This window comes from Galeopterus variegatus, unplaced genomic scaffold (genome assembly GCF_000696425.1).
Source record: "Galeopterus variegatus unplaced genomic scaffold, G_variegatus-3.0.2 Scaffold6536, whole genome shotgun sequence".
In the NCBI taxonomy this organism is placed as follows: Eukaryota; Metazoa; Chordata; class Mammalia; order Dermoptera; family Cynocephalidae; genus Galeopterus; species Galeopterus variegatus.
Genome location: NW_007732647.1, coordinates 9729 through 16730, shown reverse-complemented (window position 1 = coordinate 16730; position 7002 = coordinate 9729). Strand labels below are relative to the sequence as shown.

The 7002-nt window shown below is 40.5% G+C and overlaps 1 long non-coding RNA gene across 1 annotated transcript in view; it reads right to left on the bottom strand.

Annotated features, from left to right (window-relative positions):
* Positions 1–6172: 6172 nt before the first annotated feature.
* The window catches only part of LOC103606380, a 7378-nt gene continuing 6548 nt past the window's right edge, over positions 6173–7002 (bottom strand). The window contains exon 3 of the long non-coding RNA XR_551881.1: positions 6173–6259. This is a non-coding gene — a long non-coding RNA (uncharacterized LOC103606380). The remainder of the gene's footprint in view (positions 6260–7002) is intronic.

The following is a 7002-nucleotide window of genomic DNA, read 5'->3' as shown; positions in this document are numbered from 1 at the left end:
CTGTCTTTCCAAAAAATTATTCAGAGTCAACAACTAAGGAAGTTACATCCCAAATGATTTCCTCAGACTCTGGCAAATCTCTTTTTCTCAATTGCAGCTATCGAAGTCATCTGTCCTAGTAGCATCTTCTAAAAAAGCACAGACAATAGGTCGTACATTGCCAATCAACTTTTTACCTCTCTTTAATATGACTCACCCTGCTTATTCAATGACACGATATTAAATGATTACCTCTCATCATTTAAGAGTCTGATTGGAATTTCAGTAGAAGGGGTTTATTTGAAAACTTATAAATTCTTCATCTTCCAGGGAAAATAACACTTCTGAAGATGTGATACTGGAACAGGGATGAAAAATAAATTTTATTTTACGTGGAACCGATCACATTGACAATGGTTGGCTGAAGTATTATGCTGAGAAAAATCTGGAGGCTGGGTATGAATGAACTGGCAGGTGAGAGTACCGTGATGGATTCCACCACCCAGGCATGGAGTCTATTACCGTCTTCACCTGAATAGACCCTCACTCTGTTTTTAATGTTTGACTATGAAAAAAGAAAATTCCTGAAATAGGCATCCTTCAAAATTTCATCTTGAATATTATGAGACTAGAATTTCAGTACATTATTCACAAGATAAAAAAAAACAATGACTTCATGATATCACCTCTTACTCCATTTTCTCTTCTAGAAATTGCTTGGTTACTAGTTCAAGTCAATGACTCTGTAGTCCTGAGCACATTCTATGTGCCCAGCACTGATGTAAGCACTTTATGTCTACTAACTGATTCATTCCACAGCATCCCCATTTTACAGATAAGGCCACTGAGGTCCAAAGAAGTGAAGCAACTTCTCAAAGAGTCAGAGCCAGTAAATGAGAATTCAAACCCAGAAGGCTGACATGGTAATTACCACTCAAATATTGCATCATTTTGATGCCTGCGAAAAAGACAGTAAACACCTTATCAGGAATTAGTGTTGTTTTTCAGAGTGAATTACCAAGGAAAATGGGTCCCAATTCCTAGGTAAGATCAGGATACTGATGTGGAAATTAAAAAGAAAATATGTAGAACTAATCAGAGAAAAAAATGTTGCTTATCCATCCACGTGTTTCTGGAACATTCAGAATGTTTATTGTGCCATTCCCTGTGGTGAGGTTTACAAAGGTTATCTCATGTAATCCTCAAAACCATCCTGTGAAGTAGTTATTCTTACATGGAGGAGGAAATGGAGGCAGAGAACTGAAGTAGCTTGTCCCCAAATCACAAAACTGACAATGTTTATTGTGCCATTCCCTGTGGTGAGGTTTACAAAGGTTATCTCATGTAATCCTCAAAACCATCCTGTGAAGTAGTTATTCCTACATGGAGGAGGAAATGGAGGCAGAGAACTGAAGTAGCTTGTCCCCAAATCACAAAACTGATGAGTGATGGAACCAGGATCCCAGCATAGGTGGTCTAACCCCAGAACCTGAGTCTGAAAGCCACTATGTTACTCTTTACTCATATCAAGTTTTACATTAGGATTGCCCTGGGTTAGATACAGGTAAAAATATTAAACTCATTTTAATTGCTCGTCTATTTGGGTACTTGGAAGTATCAAAACTTGCAGTGTGACACTTGGAATCCTTTATAAAAATTAATCAGTTGAATCTATAAAGCAGTTACATCTTTCTATAAAACAGTTCAAGATATAGACAGTGTTCAGAAATCAGGTATTTCTTCTCCTCTAGAAGTCACTGAATTCTTCTTCAGCTTCATGATTTCCACTTTTTAAAAAAAACTTATTGTCCAATTTGATGACCTCCTCTGATATCACCAAGTCCCTAGAAGAAAATACACATGGCTCCAACACCTGCTTTGCTCTTAAAAATCTTTTGCTTATGCAATTAACAATTGGTCAAAGATACTGCGGGGATCTATGATATATCCTACCATGGAAGGTTTGTCGTGGGTCCTGTAGGATGGTTTCGGGGATGGTGCTAATTATTTTGCTGCTTTTGTGTATGTCACTGGCAATTTTTATAATCCCAAACATTGTGATCAGTTTCTACAAACTGCAAGTTGCCATGATAAACTCTACTAGAAATTATTGACAATACCTGATGTAATACCAGGTTGCAGTAATCTGCAGAACTGAGCTTATCTCGCTTGACTGTTCTCTATCAGACAGACTTCAAGTCGCCAAGTTCACAAATATTCTGGAGAACCCCCTTGAGTTCCAAATGAATGTCCTTTGACTCTGCAGAAGTGAAGAGGACTTGGCACAGCTTTCTGCTAAAAGGTGCCCTAATTGCCCCCCATCTTTGCCACCCCCACCTTCACACTGGGGAGCTCACTTCTAGTCCTTCAGGGGGTATGTTCTCCCAAGCTTCAGATGCCTAAATGATTATTTATCTTTTCCCCATTGTAGTACTGCTTTATCCTTTTTTTCTTTGCTGTTATTACAGTACCTGCTACCTATAACCCTCATGGCCGCTCTGCTTTCTCTGCCTGCCACTCCCATTCGTAGTTTTCACTTTCTCTATTCTCTTCTCTCTCCTCTCTCCATTCCCTGTTGCTCTTTTCATGCTCCTTGGCTTTGGGCTGAATGGAGCATCCATTCAAGTGCTACTTCTCAATGTGGCCCTATGGAGTGGCTCCCACCCCACCCCTGCTTTGGAGAAAAACCTTCTTGAAACTACCTAGCAAGTTGGCAGGGGTGTGAACAAGTGTGTACAAGTGTGAGCATTTTTCTGGAGAGAGGACCATGCCAAGCCCCGTGGACTGCCCACCCCCAAACAATTCGCATTCCCTATGCTCTTGACTTCCTTTGCCATAGAGGCTGAAAAGCTCAAATTTTCAATTTTCCAACTTTCCTTGTTCTGACCAATGAAAAGAAAGGCATCCCTTCTTGGAAAAAAAGCAAAGCCTCAGTGGCAGAAAACTATTTGCGCTTCATTTTTCCCCACTGTGCCCACCTGGAAGGTGAATGTAAGACACAGACACACAGCAGCCGTCTTGAAACGTGAGGCTGCAGGCCTGAGGGGGAAGCTAGTCCTTGAGGGTGCAAGAGCAGAAAGCTGGAGAGCTTCAGTCCCTTGAACCACCAACCTGGCTCTGAACTCTCCACCTCTGCACATATTGTTATGTGTTATGAAATATACTCACACACACAATTTTAAAAATAGGAGGTAAAAATATAAATATACATTCTAAGATTTTCTTCCTGTTCTCTAATTTCCCTTGCATACATTCTAGGGGCAAGCATCTCATTTTGGAGACCTCTGCTAAATAACCATGGTATTACTATTAGTGGAAACCAACAAAACTTAAATAGCATTGCTGAAAAAGGTGGGTGGGGTGGGGGGTTGGAGGGGAATACCCAGAAGAGTACGCCATAAGATAGGGTGATAGTGTGAGGTCATTTCTGTTTTTCATGTAAGTGACTGGAAGGACATACATAGAATGTTAATGGTGGGGGGCCGGCCCGGTGGCGCACTGGATAGTGCGCCGCTTGGGAGGCGCGGCAGCACTCCCGCCCGAGGGTTCGGATCCCACATACGGACCGGTTCCCACTCACTGGCTGAGCAAGGCTCGGGAGCAGCGCCAGGGGTTGCGATCCCGTTGCCGGTCCCCGGTCCGGTACGGGGGCAACACTGAGGGTTGCGATCCGTTGCCGGACACGGAAAAAGACAAAAGACAAAAAAAATGTTAATGGTGGTAGACTTTAAACTACTCTATATTCATAGTTTTCTGCATCAGCTATGTATTAATTTGCAATAGTTAAAAACAATAAAAATAAAAATAAATATTTTGGGATATTTTAAAAATCCAATAATTCAAAACAGGCCCTCCCTAACTATCAGAATTTACTTTTTCTTTCACTGGGCTCTCGTCATGGTCCTGAGTGTCTCCTTGCCCTGATCAAACATGCTGCACCTCAAACATGTCTACTTAGGCCATGTGTCCCCCTGCAATGTCAGCCAGGCAGGTGTAGTGGTGAGGACAGGGGATGACGGCTCACTTCGGGTGGCCTCTAGCCAGCCCTGTGGGGAAGGGAGGGTTCGAGTGGGGGAAATGAACATGACCCTTGGTGATTACACCACACTCCCACATGTCAGTGGCCTTTTCCACTTATCACAGAATTGCCCTAATTCTCATCCCTGTCAGAGAATGATGGGTGGTGAGCCCTGGAGCAGCATTTAGTCCACTTTTGCCTTTTCAGAGATAGGAAAGAGCAAGCTCTAAAATATGAAGGGTGTGCCCCTGGTCAAAGAAGACAAATCACAGCAGAGTGGGGACTAGAACCCATTCAATCGTCAACAACCACCACCATCACTACCACCCTGACTGCCAGTAGAATACTGCCTGAAGGCTGACCATTGCCCTGGGTACTGCCCAGGTAGTCTCTCTTCCTTACAAAGCCCTATAAGGTAGGTGTTGTCACCCCATTTGGAAGCTGAAGAAACTAAGGCTCAGACAAATCACATGATTTTCCAAGGCTAGAGAAAGCAGATTCAGAAGTGGAGGCTTTCCTCACCACTTCAGGTGACTCAAGACAGTGTCTGATCTGTCGAGATGAGCCTACATGACAGCCTCCCACAATTCCTGTATAGGTGTCCTTAGCTACTGCAGCCTCCAAAAACCCAATTCAGAGCCACATGCCTCTCCTCTTCGGTGCAGGGAATGCTTCCTGAAAGAGCCTGTTCTCTCAGCAGCTGGTGACATTTGATTTGATTAACACCCTGGGACCTATCACCAGTCTTAAAGATGATGCCTAATTAATTGCTTACATTACAGGGCTGGCACTTTCTACATTCAGTTCACACTTCCAGTCTCAATCATGTTTTCATTTCAGCAATAATATTTACATGATTAGCAGATAGTCAATTCATACTCTAGTGTGGACCTAAGCTGTATGTGAGACTTCCCAAAGCAGATGTCCCTGACAGGTGTAAAAAAAAAAGTCCATTTTTTTTACAGCAAGAGCCATGAGCAAGATCTGCTTGCTTTTCAATGTAAAATCATGCTTGGATCAACAAATATCGCTTGAGCACTGACCTGATCTATATGCCAGTCATTACATTTCCAAGGCCTTATGGGGGCTAAAAAAGAAATGCACCCACTGAAAAGTCACATCAGACTTAGTTTTCAAATTTTTTCCCTTTTTATTTATTTGCTTTATTTTTTGGTCTAGTATCTAGATGCATAGGTTAGGAAAAGGCATTCTGAATTAGACATCTGAAGTTTCAAAAGGCATTTGCTAAGGTCTCTCAAGAGGTTTTCATGCAAAAGCCAGACACATAAGGTCTGGATGATACTACAATTAAGTGAGTATGTGATGTTTAATGACCCCCCCCACAATATAAATCGAGGTCATACTGGAAAGAAGCAATGTGCCACAAGACTGTTCTATGCGATATTTTAACAATTAAGTGAGTATGTGATGTTTAATGACCCCCCCACAATGTAAATCGAGGTCATACTGGAAAGAAGCAATGTGCCACAAGACTGTTCTATGCGATATTTTAAATCAAGAATTTGGATAATGACACAGAAAAGCAAGATTATACCTTCTAATAACAGGAAGTTGGAAGGGATAAGCCAGCATTTTGGATGAAAAAAGTTCTTGATGGACTGAACAATGGGTTGAATCCTAACATCATTGAATTTAGTAGGAACAAATGCCAAAGAACCACCAGCACAGGTACTTCACAGGGAAGATGTGGCTTGGTGTCATCATGAGTGGACTGCAATCAGCCACCAGTGTGATCTGAGGCGATGGTGTGATATAGGCCCAAGTCACCAATGCATCTGTTTGGCTGCACTTGTAAAGTACCCAGACTTAAGATATGGATATTGTTCACATCAGTACATTTTTGAGAATGAAAGCTTTGCTAGTGATAATTCAGCTTGGAAAACAGGCATAAACTTGCACTCCTGTGTAATCTGGGACCTATGTTAGCTAGTTAAAGAATGTAGACAAGTTGGAGGATATTCAGAGGAGAGACTCAAGGAAGGGAAGGGCCTCAAAGAAATAGACTATGATCAATCTTTGAAGAAAGGGATGTTCAGCCTAGAGAAGTCTGAGTTTTATATGAAAGCCTTTCTTGAGATATTTAAAAGTGGCATGTGGAAGAGGGATGGGACTTATGGATTATGGGTCTTGAGGGATTCTATTACCAGGTATCCAAGTGCAGGGAAAACGGTTGCTATCAAGGTTACTCCAGGCCAAGAAGAAAGGAATGAAAGCCGACCTCCAACGCTCGATGTTACAATTCTACAAAACAAAATCGTAGAACTTAAAAGAAGCCAAACCTCAAGCCCCCGCCCCCTTTCAATTCTTTTTTTTTTTTTTTTTTTTTTTTTTGCCATTTGTACTTTTTATTTAGATTGCAGGCAATCTGTAGATTAATTTAGGGATAATTAACATGTTTACAATATTAAATCTTTATATCCATGATCATGTTATATTTTATATTCATGTAGGTGTTCATTAATTTATCTAAATAGTATTCTAATATTTTTTCTTTAAAATTTTTAAATGTTCTTTGGCTATATTTAATCTTAGATATTTGGTATTTCGTATAATATTTTACAAGTTGCATTTTGGTTACTTCCATTATTACTTCATAGTTTTTCTTGCTACAGAATGAAAGTTTACTTTTTGTATACTGAGGTTACACTTAGCAACCTTCATAAACACTTTTATTGATCGAAATGTTTAACTTCATTTCTTTCGGAATTTTTTCACACATAGTCTAATCATCTGTTAATCATGGACTTTTTAAAAATTTCTGATCCCTGTCTCTTATTTCTTCTGCTGCTTCCTGTTACTACACTGCATAGTCATTATACCAAAATGTTGAATAGAAATGGTGATGGCAGGAATCCTTGTCTAATTCCCAATTTCATAGTAAAAGCTTTCAACTTTTCCCCATATATGTGTAAGGTTTGCTATAGGTTTTTCATACATATATTTCATCTAGTTGGCTCCATTTTCTTTTTTCTGTTTTTAATAAA